The 24182-nt window shown below is 36.8% G+C and overlaps 1 pseudogene; it reads right to left on the reverse strand.

Annotated features, from left to right (window-relative positions):
• Positions 1 to 429: 429 nt before the first annotated feature.
• Positions 430 to 2605, reverse strand: LOC112826607 (nuclear receptor coactivator 7 pseudogene; annotated as a pseudogene).
• Positions 2606 to 24182: the final 21577 nt, after the last annotated feature.

Raw genomic sequence — 24182 nt, forward strand, 5'->3', positions numbered from 1 at the left:
AAGGAAAAGATGATTGTATTTTTTACATAGAACAGTATCCAAATCTATGGAATACAATCATATTAAGTCTCCAGAAAGTGCTAGAAACTGTTTCATCAGATTTCATAACCTTCTCAAGGTAGAGTCCCAGTCACTTATCCAGAACTAGCCCAGTACATGCCATGATATATGCATTCATTAATATATGCACCAATTTGTTTATGCATGATCCAATCACTTAACACAATGACCCATTTCTCAAATTAAGAAATTATGTTTCAAATGGATGAAGAATCTCAGTCCAGGGTACACTATTTCTAGGAATTCTCATTCTTCACTGCTTGATTCTGTGGCTCATTATTCCACTGACCAGAGCAGAGCAGTCCAAGACTACACACTTCTTCTGGGGGCAGGCCACAGGACGTCTTCTTCTTATATAGCCAATAGCTGCTAACACAGGCTCTCCAGAGGAACAGCCAACCAGTACACTGGCTCTTTTTTTCATTTGCCACACTGCTGGACTATGGCTGCAGTGTGAGTCACAAAGAATTTTCTCATTGGCTTAACTACTTTAATGCACAGAAACATGGGTAGAGTCTTGTTTTTCTCTTCTTTTGAAGAAAGGTATCTTCAATGGATACTTGAATTCTCTTTAGTACGCATAACTGAATTTCAAACTTATTATCCATTTGTCTGCCTTGGCATTTGTTGTCCAGAGCAGCTTCTGAAGAATTGTCTGGAGACTCTTTATTCCTATTTGCTTCTGTACAAGAGGCCAGTTGCAGTGGGAGGGACACTCACCCAGGTTTTATCTGGCTCTTTATTGCCTTCAGTTGAGGGATCACCTACCTGGGGAAGAGAATTACTAAGGGTGATGTGTATTCCCAGTGGCTCAATACTTTTGCCATCATTTAATTCTGCCTTCTGTAACTTTTCAGATAAATGTGACCTTTCTTTGTTCTTATTAAGGTAATATTCAATGTACTTAAGTTTATCTAGACCTTCACATACATTCCATGTGTTTTCTACGTGGCTTTCTGGGGAACCAGACTGCTTGTCTGTGTCTAGCATTATATCTTGCTTCTCATAGGTTTCTAAATCTAGGGGTCCCTTCAGTTCAGCATTACTATCTGTTCCTGAAAATTTCAGGGCTGACTGCACCTACATTTCTGTTGCAGAACTATTTTTCATGACTTAGCCTTCCTTAGCTCTTCTAGGTCAAGAGAAAGGCAATCTTTTGAGGTGTTCCTTTTGTCCATTTCACTATCAGTTTGAGAAGAAACTTCTTTCAAGTAAAAAAAGTCAACGTCTTCCCCTAAAAGTAAATTTTCTTTGGCTAGAGATTCAAATAGAGCATGAGTGACAGAAGTCTCTTTGCTGACCTTAGTCACTGTGATAGATCCATTGGTTTGTTCCGGAGAAATTCCAGTGTCTTTAACTTTCCTGACACAGAGTTGTCTAAGGGCTTCGTGTGTGTATTTTGTTGATGTCTCCGAAGGTCTTGTTGTTTTGGAATCTGAAGAGATGGTTCTCTCTTCATTCTGCTGCTGCTTTTCCATGTTGAGAGACTTGAACTTCCTGGACCATGGAAGAGATTGTTTCTATTGCCCTCTACAATGACATTCCCACATGAAGATCCAAAAATTCCTTGCCATCGCCTGGAGAATGGTAAGATCTGGCTCAGAAAAGGATATCAACCCATTCAGTAAGTGTTTGAGCTATTTTTGATGTCAGTATAATCTTAACTTCATTTTTAAAAACTGATATTCCTTTTTTTTTTTTTACTCCGTTCCCATGTTCCATGACAGGAAAAATAGTATTTTAAAGTTTCATCATGTAAATATTGACATTTCTTGTTACATTTATTCCTAGATATTTCATTCACTATAGTAAATGAATTCCATTTTAGTGTCTTTCTTAAATAATTGATAGAACACGCTGTGAAATTACCTAGGCCTGATATTACCTAGGTATAGTTCTTGACCAAATTTATATATATAAGTTGCCTAGCTATCTCATTGTGCCATAGACCTTTGACATTAAAAAGACTGTACACTTGTTCTTCTATTTCCCATAAATATGTTGAAGTAAGTCACTCTGCAACTGCTAGCACCTTTTTGGTGAAAATGCATACTTAAACTATGTTTGTTTAATTTTGAATGCAATGGGACAATTTTCAAAAAGAATTGCACAACGCTTAAGTTTTATATCTTTGGTTTCCTTAAATAGATATAGGTCTGAGAAAGGAAATGATGGAAGAGATTCAGAAACTTTAGGAAGATAACAGCAGAAAGCCTGAAGGACATTGACTGGATATTGGTAATTAGGAAGAAGCAATGATTTCAAGTGACACTGAAATTTTGCAAATGCATAGGTGGGCAGATGAAGCACTCTGGACAAACTTATGAGCGTTAGGATGCGAGACATACTGGGGTAGTTACAAGGAGATGCAGCAGCCAGCCCTGGCCCCGTGGCTCACAGGCATCTTGTAAATGCTTTTTGAATGACTGTTAGATGAATTCCATACCAGAAACACTGAATTTGATGTGGATGTTTTCAGTGGTCCTGTAACCTTAAACCTGCGGGGCACTTTCAGTTTACAAAGCGCTTTCATATGCTGGCCCATTAATCCCCACAATAAACCATGGAGTAATATATCATTAAAGCCCTCTTAGAGCTGAGGAAATGAGGCTTAGAAAGATTAAGTTCTTTACTTAAGTTCTATGTTTAGTAGAAGCCAGAGATGAGGTTTAAGCCAGAGTGTTTTTGAAGCGAAAACCTGGTCTCTTTCTCTTAGTGCAGAAAGTTCCAAGTAAAAGTTGCTTCATCTCTAGAGGGGAGTGGGGTGGGGGGATGGGTTAGCCTGGTGATGGGTATTAAGGAGGGCACATTCTGCGTGGAGCACTGGGTGTTATGCACAAACAATGCATCATGGAACACTACACCAAAAACTAATGATGTAATGTATGGTGATTAACATAACAATAAAAACAATTTAAAGGAAAATAAAATAAAATAAAATAAAATACAGCTTCAATAAAAAAAAAAAGTTGCTTCATCTTCCAGTAGCCAGCTATCTCAGACATATCCGAGGAAATTATAATGTCCGGAAATACACAAATAATTGTAGAGTGGTTAAAAATGAGAGCACATCAGCCATAGGCAAGAGATTCACAAAGGTTGGGACACTCTTTTTTTGTGACCAACACAGAGGGAAACTCAATGCTGTACTTACGGGAGTGAATGATTCCCCAGAGGCTGGAGTGTGCTGGAAGGATACAGATTTGTTTGGTAAAAAAAAAAAAATCAAATGCCAGAATTATGGTAAAAGAAGAACCAGTATTTGGCAACAAATTTCATGGAAGAGCTAAGGATATTGGGAAGCAAAAAGAAGGATTCCACAGGGTTCTTCTTGAGGAAAAGGTCTTACATATCAACTATAACAAACTAAGATATCTGAGGAAACTAAAATAATTCAACAACTAATATTCTTTTCTAATTTTAAGATACACCTTTTTATAGTGATTTAGATATGGGTAGAGTGTTGGTGAAGTACATGACTTACAGCTGGTGGGGTTTTGCTGACAGAATATACTACTTTTGAGAAATTTAAAAATTTCTCAACTTTGATTTCATTGCTTTGGTTTTTGTTTGAGGTCATCTTTTATAAATCTATTGGACAGTCTTTATACACATTCTGTACCAGTCACTTTTTCTTGGTTCCCTTTTAACTTTTTATTTCTTTTTTATTTTAAAAGTTTTTCTCTCCGGGGTGCCTGGGTGGCTCAGTTGGTTGGGCGACTGCCTTCGGCTCAGGTCATGATCCTAGAGTCCCAGGATCGAGTCCCGCATCGGGCTCCCTGCTCAGCGGGGAGTCTGCTTCTCCCTCTGACCCTCTTCCCTTTCAGGCTCTCTATCTCTCATTCTCTCTCTCTCTCAAATAAATAAAATCTTTAAAAAAAAAGTTTTTCTCTCCTTGCTTATTCTGTTTGTCTAAAGAAATTATCTGTGTGCCTAGGTTAATATTGTTATTCATTATTTCATACCTTTCTCTACGTGCTATCACCTCATTTCTGAGTATTTCTATTTTACATTTATGCTATTGTTTTATATCTTCTATCATTTTCTTAATTTATTTTCACGGGTTTGGAAACACGTGGCTTGTTTCCCTTTGTTCTTTGCCATGACTTTTTGGAGTGCTTCTATTTTCCACAGGGTCAATATTCTATTTCAATATATCTTTTAAAAAACAAGAGTATGGGATTTAATTGTGATAATTTGTGTTGTGCTATTTTTTCTTTCTCTACAGTAAATTAGTTTTGTGGCATTTGAAGAAGTAGCAGTGGTCTGAAGAGTTTTTCTAGGCTCACAGCTCTAATGGGCTCCCTGTAATTTCCACCAATTCTTTAAGTATGTTCCCTTACCATTTGAAATCTCCTAGTGGTTTTTCTTTGTTCATTTTAAACATGCCTAACTCTTGCTTTTGCTGCTATCATTCCACTTCTGATAAATTTAGATTCTCTTTTGAATAGTCTCTCTCCAGTGTCAGGCTCTGTTGTAGAAGGGATTTTGCAGATTCAGTAGACATCCAATTGCTCCTGTCACATCGTCTTAAATCATGGACTCATGCTAATTATCCACAAGTTAGCATATGAAAAAAATACTTAGAGTTTCAGTAGATTTTTCTCAAATTGTCCTGCCCATATTCCAGTGTATGCCTGGTGGCAATTTTGGGGTTCTCTACTTCTCACATCCACCATGTAACACCTTGCCCCCTGTCTTTCCTCCTGAAGAGATACTGATACCCAAGTCTTGAGCTGCCAGGGGTTTGTGCCCCCAGCTCTTATTTCCTGATTTATTTATTTCTAAGATTTTATTTATTTATTTATTTGAGACAGAGAGAGAGCGTGCATGCATGAGTTGGGGGAGGGACAGAGAGAGAGGAAGAAGCAGACTCCCCTCCGCCATGGAGGGCTCAATCCCAGGACCCTGAGATCATGATCTGAGCTGAAGGCAGACACTTAACCGACTGAACCACCCAGATGCCCCAATTTCCTGATTTCTTGTAGTGGGTGTCATCATGGGGGTTTGGTATTTGCTATTTTTGAGGAACAATTCCAACATTACTGTACTACAGCTGCCGTTTTCATATCCCTTCACCTGACCCCAAGGTGAGAGCATAAAGCTCAGTCTTCAGGCTTCAACTGGCATAACTGCTTCTCCTTGGATTGTGGACTCCAGTGCTTCAAAAATACATATTTCTGAATTTAACAGGATAGAATAAGCATTCATATTTGTAGGTGCCTTATTTTCTGAAACTTAAAATCTTCATATCCTTGTATAAAGCTTTATACACACACACTCAAACACACACAGTAACTGTTCATAATTAAAAACTGATTTTGATTTTCACAAAACATTCTAAATGACATAGAATATTCTTTATCACCAAATTATCTCAAATATTCTCTTTTCTACTTTATAATTTTTATCAGATTGACAGAGCTGTTCCATTGGTTTGATTTTACTGTAGAATGGTGCCCATTTTTTTCTTTAAGACTGAAAATTCCAAATCACTCTTCCTATCCCAGTCAGAAAGAGAAAAAAAGGAAATGTCTTAAACTCAAAGCAAACATTTGTAATGATTAGATAGGAATATTTTTGCAATTTCAAAGACCTAAACAATTTTTTTTCCTCAAACACTCAAGTTTATGTATTGATTTTATTAAGAAAGTTAGTAGATGTCAAATATTTGGAAATCATTTCTCTGTTTCTTGACTGGTGATAAACTGAGAAGTAAACAATTAATCATCTTTGAGTGGCAATAAATACTATGCTAAATACTCTGTCAGGAAAATCTTTATATGCTGGAAGCAATTTTTAAATATCAATGTAAAGATAATGCCATATTTTCTGACATAGTTATGCTAGGCATCTACTGAAGCCAAACCATTAGTGAGATTCATTACCTTGCTGGTGTCTTCATCTGAGCCTTTTCAAAGGTACTCCGTGGCACATGACCATACAGCTCATGGTTTCATAAACAAGTTATCAGGGGATTGCAGCATCCCCATAGAACTCCTAACTATTCATTTTTAACTTACTTTGATAGTTAATTTAGTCAAATGACTATATGATTAAAATTTGAAAAAAAGCTTGGTTTAACTAATTAATAGAATCTATTTAAAAATGTTTACAATCTTATGAAAGGTAATTTTGGTTTTACCACAGTAATTTTTACACTCCATAATTTCCAGCACAGTATGGCAAGTTACAAACTCATTCATGGTTTCTCTTTACTAATATCTTCTTACCAAAATATATGCTAGGTCATTCATGTAACGTTCAACACAAGAGGTCTAGCAATAAATTTAACATGCTTTTTAGCTATATATTTTCATAGAGTTGTTTAAAACATTCTTCTGAGTAAAATTCCATTATGCACACACACATGCACACACGCATGCATACACTTCTTTATCCATTCATCCAAGGACACTCAGGTTGTTTCCACATCTTGACTATTGTAAGTAATGTTGCAATAAACTCAAGGGTTCATACATCTTTTTGAGTTAGTGCTTTTATTTTCTTTGGGTAAATACCTAGCAGTAAAATTACTGGATCACGTGGTATTTTTATTTTTAATTTTTTGAGGACCCTCCATGCTGTTTTCTATAGTGGCTGCACCGATGGCAAAAATAGGTAAAGGGGATTAAGAGGTACAAACTTCTAGTTATAAAATAAATAGGTCATGGGGATGAAAAGTACCACACAGGGAATAAAGCCAGTAATATTGTAATAATTTGTATGCTGACAGATAGTAACTCTACATATGGTGGTGAGCAATGTGTAATGCAAAGAATTGTCAGATCACTATGTTGTAAACCAGAAATTAATATAAAATCGTATATCATCTATACTTCAATAAAAAAATAAGCAAACAAATAATCATTTTTCCTTGTGATCTGTATTCCTCAGAGATTAAAAACTATTTAAAAATTTTAATCTTCCCAAACTACTTAGATCTACAGATACAAACTGAAAACAAAAGTTTGTTAAATTCTTCATCTTCAGAAACTTCCGTGCAAATAGAGATTTTAAATATCTATTACCTTTCAAGATACAGAATGACTAAAAAACCCATTTTCTTCTTTCAAAAATCTTTTAATTTTTTTATTGTTATGTGAAAAATCTTAGGCAAGTTTCAAAAGAAGGGAAGTAAAGGGATTACAATTTATTGGAAGTCTAATATTTGCCAGCCACTATGCCAGTACTCGTACATGGTTTTATTGACTTCTACTCGATTTACTTACTTTGATTTAAACTTTAAAATATAGTGAAAAATAGATTTTATTGTCTTATAAATAAAATAGATTTCAGTGTCTTAATAGTATTTTAATGTCTCAAAAATAAAATAGGTTTTATTGTCTTATTGGACATGTGAAGAAACAATGAGATCAAAACCACAACTTAATCATCAGTAGGTGTGATATTTGTAGATAAGCCTCGCTGGCCCAAGTGGTGAGTTTGTTCATTTTCCTCCTCGTATGGTGTAAAGCAGGCTTGCTGGGGATAGAGAAGCCATTCACGTGGATAATTGCTCCCTGAAAAATAATAATCTATTTTTTATCTGAAGGTAGAATTTCAAAGGTAGAATTGAAATAGGATTATAATATTTACTTGCATAAGCGATACATGTTTGATACCATTTGTCTCATCTTAAAATAGGAGTTCAAACCAAATAAATAGAGATAATGTATAAATCAACTGTGAGAGGAGTTATACTTGCCTGGAAGGTAATGATCATATGAAAATGCAATTGTCATATAATTTTACTAAAAGCTCCTTTACTCTTTTTTGAAACTGAAACAGGAGTTCTCATGATTTTCGTAGTCTGTAATACCTTACAAGAAGTGCATTATAAAAAAGAAAAAAAAGAGTGCATTACAGTTAACATAGTTTAGGGCTAAATAAGCAAGTGAGAGTTAATTCTTGGCTGATGACAAACAGGCAGGGTGGTCATCAAAAAATAAGTCACCTGTCTGTACCTCTATCTTCCTTGTCTGTGACATGCTAGGAGGATGTCAATATTCCCCATAATTTTCACTGTTACTTATGATTGTCTGAAAGTTCTAATCAATAGAATAACACAAGAAACAGATATGGGAGACACTCTTGCTGGATTAAACCTACTAGAAGACAATATAGGAACAAAACTTTCCTTTTTTTACATGAGGTTTGAACTCATGACCATAAGATCAAGACCTGAGCTGAGATCAAGAGTCAGTCGCTTAACCAACTGAGCCACCCAGGTCCCCTGGAAAAAAATCTCCTTGACATTGGTCAGGAAAATGATTTTTTTGGCTATGACACCAAAAGTACAGGCAATAAGGGCTGCCTGGGTGGCTCAGTCGTTAAGAGTCTGCCTTCGGGTCGGGTCATGATCCCAGGGTCCTGGGATCAAGGCCTGCATCGGGTTCCCCTCCCTCTCCCACTCCCCCTGCTTGTGTTCCCTCTCTCGCTGTGTCTCTCTCTGTCAAATAAATAAATAAATAAAATCTTTTTTTTTTTTAAGTACAGGCAGTAAAAGCAAAGATAGACAAATGGGATTGCATCAAACTGAAAAGCGTCTGCACAGCACAGGAAACAATTAGAGTGAAGAGACAAGCAACAGAATGAGAGAAAATAGTACAAACCATACATCTAATAAGGGGTTAATATTCAAACCAGGTAAAGAACCCCTACAACTCAAGAGCAAGGGAAAAACAATTAAAAAATAGGCAAAGTAATTGAATAGACATTTACTCCACAAAGATACACAAATGCCCAACAGGTATTTGAAAAGATACTCAGCATCACTAATCATCAGGGAAAGGCAGATGCCTTAAAGAAAACAGAAAACACATACCATCTTCATACACTAGTGGATGTCTTAGATGCAAAGGACAGTTCATGAGGAAGGACCAGGCTGGACACACAAATTCTGGAATTTTCAACAACTAAATGAAGTGAAGCCAAAGACATGGATGAGTTTACCAAAGAAGGGTGGAAAGACACATGAGAACCCAGGGTCCAAATCCTGTGTCTAATGCGAGTTAACAAGAGATGGATGCTAACGACGGGGGTCCAGTGGCCTGTTAAACAAGAGCAAAAATAGGTGAAAATGGTACCTTGAAAGCACAGTGAAAAAAAAATGTGGCAGAGAATGAGCTGTTTTAAGACAAATGCTATTATGTAGGGTGACAGACTAAAACTGAGCTTGGACATGAGAAGTCCAAAATTCCAGTGAAATCCTTCAGAAAATACAATCATCTCTATTGTTTGAGATCAAGAAACAGCAACCTTACTTGCACATATTATTACAGAAACTTCAGTAAAACAGTAGCAAAACTATCTACTTTATTAAAATAAATACTTATTATTAACAAATAAGATTTGGCACAGAAATGCAAAAAAAGTTTGCATGCTCAGAAATGCAGTTACATTATCTATTGTACCAGAAGGTCAGGTGAGAAAAGCTAGACCATCATTTTTAAGGAATCTGCAAAGACATTCATGAAATTCCTCAGTAAATTATATGGAAAAACAGGCTATTTCTTCACCTAATCAATAATACATATGGATGTACTTACAGGAGGCAATCGTGGTTTTTAACTTATATTTTTGTTTTGGAGTTTTCAAAGTTTTAAAAGGTCTTTTTTTAAGAATGCATGCTATTTGGGCCAACATATATTGCTTATTTTGTTTTGGTTTTTATTTATTTGCACAAACCATTCCTTTGACACATACCATATCTGGTGACTGTTGACCTTCCTTGATCCATGTTTATGTCAGAAGCAGGTAGCCTTTGTCATGACTCCAAGTCCTCTACAGCTGATTAGAACAGAAGTGATATGAGCTGAGCTGAGATAATCTGTATGTGTACCTTGGATTCTGGATCAGTATCTTTCTGGGTGGATGAAACTAAAGATATGTAAATACTGTCCCTCTTGGTAACCAAGTTTCTCTGTCATATAAACACCAAACAAAGAAAAATCAGATTGCCAATGAACAAGGAGGATGCAGTGGATGAAAAGACATGCAGGAAGAAAAAGAAACACAGGCAAGACGTAAAGTGAGAGAAATATCCAGATTATCACTAATAATTTAATCCTTTTATTCTAGCCAAATTTTGACACCTATACCCCTATAATGAATACCTTTTGTTATTGAAATCCACACAAGTTGAATAATTATATGAATCTCAAATGATGATAGGTAATATGTTAATTCCCATATTTATTTTCTAGAGTCCTGAGGAAAAAAACTTGGAAAATGAAAAAGAGATCCTTAGATCCATTCTGCTTCTATTAAAGAAAAAAATGGGTTTTTTTTTGTATTTTTTTTCAGGAAGGAGCATCTTTGTTTTATTTTTATTTTGTATATTTACATTTTGTTAGTTAACATATAGTGCAGTATTGATTTCCAGGGTAGAATTCAGGGATTCATCACTTAGATAGGACATCCCATGCTCATCACCCATCTAGCCCATCCCCTACCCATGTGGAGCATCTTGGGATAAAGATAGTCTCTTCCCGATAATAAATGGAAAAGAAAGAGCTCTGTAGATTATTTGGAAATCATTACATTTTGTTTTGCCATACATTATCCTAACCATTTGCTACTTAAGCTAATATTAATATTAATCTCTATGCCCTCAAGACACACCGACTGAAGGAGAAGAGACACACACTACTGGCAGGGAAAATCAGGCTGATACTAAAACCAGGCTACTGGTAGTCTCACCGAGGGTAACACATAGATATAACACACGTAACAGCAGTTGCAGCTGTAGGCCATTTTTCTACCAGTCTCCAATGGGAACTACAGCAAGTTTTCTATCTTCTTATTTCTTTTTTCTTTTTTTGTTCTTCTTTAATTTTTTATTGTTATGTTAGTCACCATATATTAAATCATTAGTTTTTGATGTAGTGTTCCACGAGTCATTGTTTGGGCATAACACCCAGTGCTCAACACAGAACGTGCCCTCTTTAATACCCATCACCAGGCTAACCCATCCCCTACCGCCCTCCCCTCTAGACCCCTCAGTTTGATTTTCAGAGTCCATCGTCTCTCATGGTTCATCTCCCTCTCTGATTTACTCCCCTTCATTGTTCCCCTCCTGCTATCTTCTTTTTTTTTCTTAACACATGTTGCATTATTTGTTTCAGAAGTACAGATCTGTGATTCAACAGTCTTGCATGAGCCATAGTGCTCACCATAGCACATACCCTCCCCAGTGTCTGTCACCCAGCCACCCCATCCCTCCCACCTCCCACCACTCCAGCAACCCTCAGTTTGTTTCCTGAGATTAAGAATTCCTCATATCAGTCAGGTCATATGATACATGTCTTTCTCTGATTGACTTATTTCACTCAGGATAACACCCTCCAGTTCCATCCACGTCATTGCAAATGGCAAGATCTCATTCCTTTTGATGGCTACATAATATTCCATAGTGTATATATACCACTTCTTCTTTATCCATTCATCTGTCGATGGACATCTTGGCTCTTTCCACAGTTTGGCTATTGTGGACATTGCTGCTATAAACATCGGGGCGCACGTACCCCTTCGGATCCCTACATTTGTAACTTTGGGGTAAATACCCAGTAGTGCAATTGCTGGATTGTATGGTAGCTCTATTTTCAACTTTTTGAGGAACCTCCATACTGTTTTCCAGAGTGGCTGCACCAGCTTGCATTCCCACCAACAGTGTAGGAGGGTTCCCCTTTCTCCGCATACAAGCCAACATCATTTCCTGACTTGTTAATTTTAGCCATTCTGACTGGTGTGAGGTGGTATCTCATTGAGGTTTTGATTTGGATTTCCCTGATGCCGAGTGATGTTCAGCACTTTTTCATGTGCCTGTTGGCCATTTGGATGTCTTCCTTGGAAAAATGTCTGTTCATGTCTTCTTCCCATTTCTTGATTGGATTATTTGTTCTTTGGGTGTTGAGTTTGATAAGTTCTTTATAGATTTTGGATACTAGCCCTTTATCTGATATGTCATTTGCAAGTATCTTCTCCTCTTCTGTCGGTTGTCTTTTGGTTTTGTGGACTGTTTCTTTTGCTGTGCAAAAGCTTTTTATCTTGATGGGGTCCCAACAGTTCATTTTTGCCCTTGCTTCCCCTGCCTTTGGCGATGTTTCGAGGAAGAAGTTGCTGCGGCTGAGGTCGAAGAGGTTGCTACCTGTGTTCTCCTTTAGGATGTTGATGGACTCCTGTCTCACATTTAGGTCTTTCAACCATTTGGAGTCTATTTTTGTGTGTGGTGTAAGGAAATGGTCCAGTTTCATTCTTCTGCATGAGGCTGTCCAATTTTCCCAACACCACTTGTTGAAGAGACTGCCTTTTTTCCATTGGACATTCTTTCCTGCTTTGTCAAAGATGAGTTGACCATAGAGTTGAGGGTCCATTTCTGGGCTCTCTATTCTGTTCCATTGATCTTTGTGTCTGTTTTTGTGCCAGTACCATACTGTCTTGATGATGACAGCTTTGTAATAGAGCTGGAAGACTGGAATTGTGATGCTGCCACCTTTGCATTTCTTTTTCAACATTCCTCTGGCTATTCGGGGTCTTTTTTGGTTCCATAAACATTTTAGGATTATTTGTTCCATTTCTTTGAAAAAAGTGGATGATATTTTGATGGGGATTGCATTGAAAGTGTAGATTGCTCTAGGTAGCATTGACATCTTCACAATGTTTGTTCTTCCAATCCATGAGCATGGAACATTTTTCCATTTCTTTGTGTCTTCCTCAATTTCTTTCATTAGTATTTTATAGTTTTCTGAGTACAGATCCTTTGCCTCTTTGGTTAGATTTATTCCTAGGTATCTTATGGTTTTGGATACAATTGTAAGTGGTAATTTCTCTCTCTTCTGTCTTGTTGTTGGTGTACAGGAATGCCACTGATTTCTGGGCACTGATTTTATATCCTGCCACTTTACCGAATTCCTGTATGAGTCCTAGCAGTTTTGGGGTGGAGTCTTTTGGGTTGTCCACATAAAGTAGCATATCATCTGCAAAGAGTGAGAGTTTGACTTCCTCTTTGCCACTTTGGATGCCTTTGATTTCTTTTTGTTGTCTGATTACTGTGGCTAGGACTTCTAATACTATGTTGAATAGCAGTGGTGATAGTGGACATCCCCGCTGCGTTCCTGACCTTAGGGGGAAAGCTCTCAGTTTTCCCCATTGAGAATGATATTTGCAGTAGGTTTTTCATAGACGACTTTTATGATATTGAGTTATGTACCCTCTATCCCTATACTCTGAGGACTTTTGATCAAGAAAGGATGCTGTACTTTGTCAAATGCTTTTTCTGCATCTATTGAGAGAATCATATGATTCTTGTTCTTTCTTTTGTTAATATATTGTATCACGTTGATTGATTTGCGGATGTTGAACCAGCTTTGCAGCCCAGGGATAAACCCGACTTGATCATGGTGAATAATCCTTTTAATGTACTGTTGGGTCCTATTGGCTAGTATTTTGGTGAGAATTTTTGCATCCATGTTCATCAAGGATATTGGTCTGCCATTCTCCTTTTTGATGGGGTCTTTGTCTGGTTTTGGGATCAAGGTAATGGTGGCCTCATAAAATGAGTGTGGAAGTTTTCCTTCCATTTCTGTTTTTTGGAACAGTTTCAGGAGAATAGGTATTAATTCTTCTTTAAATGTCTGATAGAATTCCCCTGGGAAGCCATCTGGCCCTGGGCTTTTGTTTGTTGGGAGATTTTTGATGACTGCTTCAATTTCCTTAGTGGTTACAGGTCTGTTCAGGTTTTCTAATTCTTCCTGGTTCAATTTTGGTAGTTCATACATCTCTAGGAATGCATCCATTTCTTTCACGTTATCTAATTTGCTGGCATAGAATTGCTCATAATATGTTCTTATACTTGTTTGTATTTCTTTGGTGTTGGTTGTGATCTCTCCTCTTTCATTCATGATTTTGTGGATTTGGGTCATTTCTCTTTTCTTATTGATAAGTCTGGCCAGGGGTTTATCAATCTTGTTAATTCTTTCAAAGAACCAGCTCCTAGTTTCGTTGATCTGTTCTACTGTTCTTTTGGTTTCTATTTCAATGATTTCTGCTCTGATCTTTATTATTTCTCTTCTCCTGCTGGGTTTAGGCTTCAGTTGCTGTTTTTTTCTTTAGCTCCTTTAAGTGTAGGGTTAGGTTGTGTATTTGAGACCTTTCTTGTTTCTTGAGAAAGGCTTGTATTGGTATATACTTTCCTCTCAGGACTGCCTTTGTTGTATCACAAAGATTTTGAACAGTTGTGTTTTCATTTTCATTGTTTCCATGAATTTCTTTAATTCTTCTTTAATTTCCTGGTTGACCCATTCATTCTTTAGTAGGATGCTCTTTAGCCTCCATGTATTTGAGTTCTTTCCACTTTTCTTCTTGTGATTGAGTTCTAGTTTCAAAGCACTGTGGTCTGAAAATATGCAGGGAATAATCCCAGTCTTTTGGTACCAGTTGAGACCTGATTTGTGACCTAGGATGTGATCTGTTCTGGAGAATGTTCCATGGGCACTAGAGAAGAATGTGTATTCTGTTGCTTTGGGATGGAATGTTCTAAATATGTGTGTGAAGTCCATTTGGTCCAGTGTGTCATTTAAAGTCTTTCTTTCCTTGTTGATCTTTTGCTTAGATGATCTTTGTATTTCAGTCAGGGGGGTGTTAAAGTCCCCCGCTCTTATTGTATTGTTGTCAATGTGTCTCTTTGCTTTTGTTATTAATTGCCTTATATAATTGGCTGCTCCCGTGTTCGGGGCATAGATATTTACAATTGTTAGATCTTCTTGTTGGATAGACCCTTTAAGTAGGATATAGTGTCCTTCCTGATCTCTTATTACAGTCTTTGGTTTAAAATCTAATTTGTCTGATATAAGGATTGCCACCCCAGCCTTCTTTTGGTGTCCATTAGCATGGTAAATGGTTTTCCACCCCCTCACTTTCAATCTGGGGGTGTGTTTCGGTCTAAAATGAGTCTCTTGCAGACAGCATATTGATGGGTCTTGTTTTTTAATCCAATCTGATACCCTGTGTCTTTTGATTGGGGCACTGAGCCCATTTACGTTCAGGGTAACTATTGAAAGGTATGAATTTAGTGCCATGGCACTGCCTGTTAGGTGACTGTTACTGTATATTGTCTGTGTTCCTTTCTGGTCTATGCTGCTTTTAGGCTCTCTCTTTGCTTAGAGAACCCCTTTCAATATTTTTTGGAGGGCTGGTTTCATGTTTGTAAATTCCTTTAGTTTTTGTTTGTCCTGGAAGCTTTTTCTCTCTCCTTCAAATTTCAATGACAACTTAGCTGGATATAGTATTCTTGGCTGCATATTTTTCTCATTTAGTGCTCTGAAGATATCATGCCAGTCCTTTCTGGCCTGCCAGGTCTCTGTGGATAGGTCTGTTGCCAGTGTAATGTTTCTACCATTGTAGGTTACATATCTCTTCTCCCGAGCTGCTTTCAAGATTTTCTCTTTGTCTCTGAGACTTGTAAGTTTTACTATTAGATGTCGGGGTGTTGACTTATTTTTATTGATTTTGAGGGGGTCCTCTGTGCCTCCTGGATTTTGATGCCTGTTTCCTTCCCCACATTAGGGAGGTTTTCTGCTATAATTTGCTCCAATATACCTTCTGCCCCTCTGTCTCTCTTCTTCTGGGATCCCAATTATTCTAATGTTGTTTCATCTTATCATATCTCTTATCTCTCGAATTCTGCCCTCGTGATCCAGTACTTGTTTATCTCTCTTTTTCTCAGCTTCTTTATTTTCCATCATTTGGTCTTCTATGTCACTAATTCTCTCTTCTGCCTCATTTATCCTAGCAGTTTGTGCCCCCATTTTTGATTGCACCTCATTAATAGCGTTTTCGATTTCGATTTGGTTAGATTTTAGTTCTTTCATTTCTCCAGAAAGAGTTTCTCTAATAACTTCCATGCTTTTTTCAAGTCCAGCTAGTATCTTTTAAATTATGATTCTGAACTCTAGGTCTGCCATCATACTAATGTCCGTATTCAGTAGGTCCCTGGCAGATGGTACCACCTCTTGTTCTTTTCGTTGAGGTGATTTTTTCGTCTTGTCATTTTGTCCAGAGGAGAATAGATGAATGAGAGAACAAAATGCTAACAGTGTAACAATGTCCCCAGAAAATATACTCTAAACAAATCAGAAAAGACCTGAAACCAGGGGAAAAGAAAGGGAAAGAAAGGAAAAAGACAGAGAAAAAAAAAGGAAAAAGAAAAAGACAAAAACAAACAAAAACAGAACAAAACAAAAATAACACAATATGATCAAATATGATCAGGCTACTGCATAGATCAGTGCCACACACTAGATTTTGGGTGTATTTTGGTCTGTTAGAAGAAAGTACCTCCTAAAATTTTAAAGAAAGAAAGATATATATGTACAAAATAAGGGTTGATACGATGAAGGGATAGAACATGTCTGTAAAGGAGAAAATTATAAAAAAAATTAAAAAAGGAATTGATAAAATCTTGTTTGAAAAAAGAAAGAAGATTTAAAAAAAAAGAAAAAAAAGGTAGAGAATGTGATCAGGCAGGAGACTAGAATAAAGCCATACACTAGTGATTTAGGGTATATTTTGATCTGTTAGAAGAAACTGTATCCCAAATTTTAAAGAGAGAACAACTTATATATATATGCCAAAAATAAGGGTAACTACTATGAAGGGATAGAATATGACTCTAAAAATGAAAAATAAAAATGTTTCTTTTAGAAAAGGGATTGATAAGGTGTTGGTTGAAAAACGGAAAAAGAAAAATTAAAAAAAAACAGTTAAAAAAATTAACTTTGAAAGACTGATGAATCATGGTAAAGAAAGCCATAAATTCTCTGTGCTGTATTCCCCTAGCACTGCCGTTCTCCCGTTCTCATTGATCGGTAAACTTGGTCTTGGCGGGCTGTTCGTGCTGATCTTCTGGGGGAGGGGCCTGTTGCCATGGTTCCCAAATGTCTTTGCCGGAGGCGGAATTGCCCCGCCCTTCTCGGTCCGGGCTAAGCAATCTGCTCGGGTTTGCTCTCAGGAGCTTTTGTTCCCTGCAAGCTCTCAGTACAGCTTTGGAGGATGAGAGTGAAAATGGTGGCCTCCCAATCTCCACCCCGGAGGAGCCGAGAACTCGGGGCCCTGCTCCTCAGTGCGCCCCCAGAGAAAAGCAGTCAGTCACTCCCATCTCCCCAGTCTCCAGCCACACTCTGTGCTCACCCGGCCTGTGACCGAGCATTTCTATCTCTGGCACCTGACTCGGTGTGGAGTCTCCAAACCCAGCAGATCCCTGCGGTGCACTCCCGCGCCGCTCCTCCAGGGGGAAGAAGGGGAGTCTCCCTGGCTCTGCTGCTTGTTGGGTCCCTGCTGAAGGATCAGTGGCCCAACTGTCACTGATCACAGTTTATGGCAACCCCGAGCTGAGAACCCACGCCTCGGCTCCATCTCCGCAGCCAGCTTCCCCGCTCTGATACCTGGGAGCTCTGCCGCACTCAGGCACTCCCAGTCTTTCTGTGACCTCCGAGGGTCCTGTGACCACACTGTCCCACACTGTCCCACTGTCCCACGAGGGTTCCAGCCCCCACTTAACCACCGGAGCGACATCCCTCAGCGGAGCCAACTTCTAAAAGTTCTGATTTTGTGCTCCGCAGCTCTACCACTTGCCAGAAGTGTCCGATGGAGGCCCCCTCCCCCGCCGTCTATCCTCCCAAATATCGCCTTGGATTCACTTCTCCACACGTCCTACCTTCCAGAAAGTGGTTGCTTTTCTGTTCAGAGAGTTGTTGCTTTTCTTTTCTTCGATTTCCTGTTGAGTTCGTAGGTGTTCAGAATGGTTTGATCCCTATTCAGCTGAATTCCTGAGACGAGATGAAATCCAGGTCTCCTACTCATCTGCCACCTTGCTCTGCCCCCAAAAATGTTTTTCTTAGAATCAAGAAGTTTCTTTTCTTTTCTTCAAAGATTTATTTATTTATTTGAGAGAGAAAGAGCATGCGGATAGGCAGAGGGGGAGAGGTAGAGAGAATCTCAAGCAGACCCCCCCTGAGCACGGAGACTGACATGGGGTTAGCTTGATCTCAGGACCCTGAGATCTTGACCTGAGCCGAAATCAAGAGTCTGACACTTAACTGACTGAGCCATCCAGGCACCCCAGAATCAAGAAATTTCATTCTGGCATTCCTTCTAACAATTTGAATTCCAAACAAGCAATCAATATCCAGTACAAATATTTTGAAGTGATGGCATATAGATAAGATTAAGTAAGATTAAAAACAAAAATAAGAACATGTGGCTGTATTTGTTTTCAAAGCATAGACTCTTCACAATATAATTATATTGCTAACACACTGAAAATTATAATGGTGTAGAAGAACATTTTTTTAATTTAAATTGTGTTAGTTAACATACCATGCAATATTGGATGCAACTTCTAGAGTAGAATTCAGTGATTCATCACTTACATACAACACCCAGTGCTCATCATAGCAAGTACCCTCCTTAATACCCTTCTCCCATCTAGCCCATCCCCCACCCACCTCCCTCCATCAACCCTCCGTTTGTTCCCTATGGTTGAGTCTCTAATCTCTTGTTTCTCTCTCTCCTCTTTCTCTTTTCACCTTTCCCATATGTTCATCTCTTTTCTTTCTTAAATTCCACATATGAGTGAAATCATATTGCATTTGTCTTTCTCTGACTTATTTCACTTAGCATAAAATATACTCTAGCTCCATCGACATAGTTATAAATGGTAAGATTTCATTTTTTGATGGCTGAGTAATATTCCAGTGTGTGTGTGTGTGTGTGTGTGTGTGTGTGTGTGTGTGTACACCACATCTTTTTTATCCATTCATCAGTCAACGGATACTTGGGCTCTCTCCATAGTTTGGCTATTGTTGATAATGTTGCTATAAACATCAGGGTGCATTTATCCCTTCAAATCAATATTTTCATATCCTTTGGTAAAAACCTAGTAGTGCAATTGCTGGGTCATAAGGTAGTCCTATTTTTCAACTTTTTGAGGAACTCCAAACTGTTCTCCAGAGTGGCTGCACCAGTTTGCATTCCCACAATAGTACACAAGGTTTCCCCTTTCTCCACATCCTCGCTGACACCTGTTGTTTCTTGTGTTGTTAATTTTAGAAGAACATTTTAAAACGTATTTTAGCTTCTGTTTATATTATTTTATAGTAATATTTTCTGATGTAAATTTTTGAGTTCTGATTGATCTAACCAAATAATGCATAAATCAAGACTAATTCAGCATTCCATAGTGATTCCGTTGCACAATAAAATCAATAAAAATACCTCTCAAGTCATGGAAGTCAGGACCCAGTAGCCCGTGTTTCTGGCTTATAATAACAAGACAGGGATAACTTTACTCTGTATGATCTTACAAATATCTTCAAATAGTGTTGCAAGAGTGCTGAAAATCAGAACAAGTTTCTAACTGATAAAAATGATTAAAGTCCTAGAATTATTGCGAGATGATATCACAGACTGGAATGAGATCAGCTAAAATAATTGCATGGCGCATCATTTTTTATCACAGAGTATTTTTCTTAGGATAGAATGTCTTTTGTATATTTTTAAATTTTGTTTTCCAACTAATGAACCACGAATATCTGTATTAATTTTCATGCATAACTGATCCATGTAGTACAATCTCATCTATTGTGTTATTAAAATGATTAGTTTTGTTATAAAATTAAATGTAATACAGATTGAAGTAGTTTGGGAAAACAGAAACAAACAAAATTGCAATATTACACTAGAAGATTCCACCACTACCATAGGCCTTCTAGGTTTTTTTCCCTACATGTTTGTATTTTTGTATGGCAGACATTAGCTTATATATAAAATATTGTCAACAGTTTCTGCATGGATTTGAATGCCAATGGTACAACTTAGATTATATTATAACAAAATGGAAAAAACAATGTTGCAGAAAAAAATGTTAAAATGCAAATAAGACTTGGCACTAATTTTGCAGCTTAGTCCATTTTTATCATGCATTAGTGTCTACCCATATGAAAGAATCAGTAGGAGGCCAAACTGACTTCCTATTTTGTAGATAAAACTTTATTGGAACATGGCCACATTCATTTGTTAACATGTTGTCTACAGTGCTTTTCCACTAAAATGGCAGAATTTAGCAATTGCAGCAAAGATGGTAGGGCCCACAAAGCTGGAAACATTTATTATTTACCCCCCTACTGAAAAACATTTGCCAATTCCTGCAGTAGGATATCAAAAAAATACAACACTTGGTAATGGCACCCAAAAGCTTACAATGTATTTAGGCAAAAAAATATACACATTAAATACATAACCACCAAGAGCTGCAGTTAGTCTACTGAGTTCCCCAACCATGGTTTTCTACTTGGGAAAAATCCAGTTTGAGATAATCTTTCATGATCTTTGGTGATATGGGCAAAGTGATTTTTCTAGATAGACTAGAGTGAATTAAGAACCAACAATTTAAAAATTTGAGTTAAAGCAAATAAAAGTAACATTCTATTCCATCGATTTAGATTTTTATAAATTAACATATTTAATATAATATTGATTTATGTATTTTTTTGACTTAACAACTTAAGCGTAAACCATATCTGGAATTTCCCTTAGAAGTTAAAAAAAAGGGGGTATCTGGGTGGCTCAGTTAGTTGTCTGCCTTCAGTTCGGGTCATGGTCCCAGGGTCCTGGGATCGAGCCTCGCGTGGGGCTCCCTGCTCGCTGGGAGCCTGCTTCTCCCTCTGCTCCTCAGTGCTCTCTCTGGCTATCTCTCTTTCTCTTAAGTAAATAAATAAAATCTTTTTAAAAAAGAAGTTAAAAAAAGTCATGCATCTGGTTGAAAATATAGACACAGCTATAAAATCTAAACATTTTCAATCCTATGTATGTTTTATGCTTTGATAAATGACCTCCATAGAGGTAAATAAAGCCATAGGGGGAAAATTTTTTGAGAATGCAAAATTCTCCTATGGTATAGATTTTGCGGACGGATTTGTTTAATGAACTGGCTTAAGTCCTGGGGTACATAGAGAATTAATATTCTGGATGAAGAATTACATTTGAAAAAACCATATGATAATGGGGAAATATTAGGGAACATAGAACTAAAACATTAGAATGTTAGTTAAGTTGTTTGTGCCTCTCTAATTTATGTTTTCTATTGAGGTAAGAATAGTTAACATGAGATCGACCCTACTAACATGTCTTTCAGTGCATAATACAATGTTGTTAACTATAAGCACATTGTCAAAGGGCAGATCAACATAATTTATTCATCTTGCATAATCGAAATTTTATATACATTGAACAACTTCCCATTTCCCCTTCTCTGACAACCACCATTTTACTCTCTTTCCATGACTTTGTTTTAGGTACTCATGTAAGTGGAATTATGCAGTACTTATCTTTTTTAATTGGTTTATTTCACTTACCATAACATCCTTCAGGTTCATCCATGCTGTTGCATATGACAAGATACTTCTTTTTTTTAAGGCTGAATAATATTCCAGTGTGTATGTATGTATGTGTGTGTGTATAAATGTGATTACATACATATATGTGTGTGTATATATATATATATATATACATATATAAGAATTGAAATCAGAATCTCAAAGATTTATCTGTATTTCCATGTTTATTACAGGATTATTCACATGGGAGTAATAAACATGGAAGCACAGGTATCTCTGAAATTTGTTTCAATTGTTTTGGGTGTATACCCAAAAGTGGGATTGCTGGATCAGATGCTGATTCTATTTTTAGTGTTTGAGTGACCTTTACACTGTGTTCCACAGTAGCTACACCATTTTTCACTCCCTCCAACAGTGCACATGTGTTCCCATTTCTCCATATACTCCTCCATACCTGATATTTTTTGGTTTTTGGAAAATGCCATCTTAACAACTGTGAAGTGATATCTTGTTGGGCATTTTCCTGTGGATTAGTGATGTTGAGCATCTTTTCATATGCCCATTGGCCATGTGTAGGTTTTTCTTAGAGATATATCTATTCAAGCCTTCCTCCCATTTTAATTGGGCTGTTTATTTGCTATTGAGTTGTAGGAGTTCCTTATATATTTTGAAAATGAATTCCTTATCAGATATATGGTTTACAAATATTTTTCCAATCCCATAGGGTTTTTTTTTCACTTGTTGATGATTTCCTTTGTTGTGCAGAAGTTTGTTTGTGTTTTCATTTGATGTAGTGCCACTTGTCTATTTTTGCTTTTCCTTTGGTGCCATATCCAAGAAATCCTTGCCAAGACCAATGTTGTGAAGCTTTTTCCCTATGTTTTCTTCTAATAGTTTTATAGTTTAAGGCCTTATGTTGAAGTCTTTAATCCTTTTCAAGTTTACTATTGTGTATGGTGTAAGATAAAGGTCTAGTTTCGTTCTTTTGCATATGGATATCCAGTTTTCCCAACATCATTTGTTGAAGAGACTATCTTTTTCACATTGTGTATTCTTGGCACTTTAGTTGAGAATAATCAATCATATATATGTGAAGTTTACTTGTGGGATCTCTATTCTGTTCTGTTGGTCTATATATCTGTTTATACCTCAATACAATGTTTTTCATTACAATAGCTTATATATATATATAATATATTTGTTGAATTTGAATATAATATATTCAAAGATACATATGTATTTGAAATCAGAAGTGTGATAGTCCCAAATTTGTTCTTCTTTCTCAAGTTTGCTTGGACTATTTGGGGTCTCAAATCATAACATGGATTCTTCCCTACTTGATGAGACAGTCTCTGTGTCATTTCAACATGTATTTCATAAATGGAAAATGAAATATTGAAAAAAAGATTTATCTTTTCATGTGGAAGGACAGATTTTGAGCACTTTAAACTGGCATTTCCAAAACTAAAATCAGTGATCTCTTTGTTTCACTCCAAGTAGCAAATTTCAGATTTTTGAATTTCTAATATATAAGGTTCATTTTAGATCTAAATACATTACATAGCAAAATATAGTATTTTTAAATTATAAGCAATTTTAGAGATTATAAGTTTAACCCATCATTTTTTTAGCTGAGCATATTGAGATTTAGTAATATATAGAAGTAATTTGGTTATACAGTTATTAATTTTCCAAAGTAAAATAAGTTTTCAGTTTCCTAAAACAGGGTATATTCTGCCTTAATTGTGAAAAGTGGTGATTACTTCAGTATGAAAAAAGGTAAATAATAAAAGCAAAATATCAGAAACACTCATTAGGATAATTCTGGCATGTATTTTGTTGCTAGACAAACTCACTTAGGTAGTCATTGGTTTCATTGATATTTTAGGAATTATGGGAGGAATATTCACCAACACTAATGCCAGTTATATATGTAAATCCTCTGTACAATGATGGGAGAATAACCCCAAAGTGTTTGACTTAATTAATCTTTTTCTGAGGCCCTTCACTACAGAACAAAAAATCTAAATAATGAGTAGGGACAGAGTATTAAGTATCTTTCTGCACTTAGGGGATGATTAATTATAATGGCTAAACCCCTGAACATTAAGTTGAATACTAATCTGATGACAGAGTTTGGAAATAAGCCAGTACTGAATCTGGGTTTTTTCTGTCCTTTTGACAGAATAATAAAAAGAAAAAGAGGAACATATTAACAGTTTATGCTTATTCCACTTCAAATCTGCTTGTTAGTCAAGTAAAAATGTAAATTTCTCCCACCTTCTTGACCATAAATGTAAATTGCATATATATCTCTTAGTGATTTGGTACTCATCTCTGTTTTGAGATAGTGAAAAAAAGGAAATAACGAAGAGTAAAACCCCTCGAATCTATAATTTACACTTGCATCTTTTCATTGTGCTTGCCTGTTGTCTGTAGACAGAGGAAAAGTGCAGTCCTGTAGAGTTGCAAGCTGCTTTGAGGTGGTTTTGATTTACAGAGCAAATACCTACTAGATTGTTCCATATCACATGGATTCACAGGGCTGGTGCAAATAAACTCAAAGGGCAAATGGATAAAAGGTCAAAAGATAAATGTTATTAAAGACTTTTGCCAATAGACAATAGAAGTAGGGAAACTACTTTCACAGGAAGAGTTAGAAAAACAAGTAGCTCTTTCAAACTTATTTTTGTTGTTCCAAGGGATTAACCATACTCCAATGATAAT

Source organism: Callorhinus ursinus, unplaced genomic scaffold, assembly GCF_003265705.2.
Source record: "Callorhinus ursinus isolate GAN/ISIS: 27379988/994484 unplaced genomic scaffold, GSC_fseal_2.0 scaffold7, whole genome shotgun sequence".
In the NCBI taxonomy this organism is placed as follows: domain Eukaryota; kingdom Metazoa; phylum Chordata; class Mammalia; order Carnivora; family Otariidae; genus Callorhinus; species Callorhinus ursinus.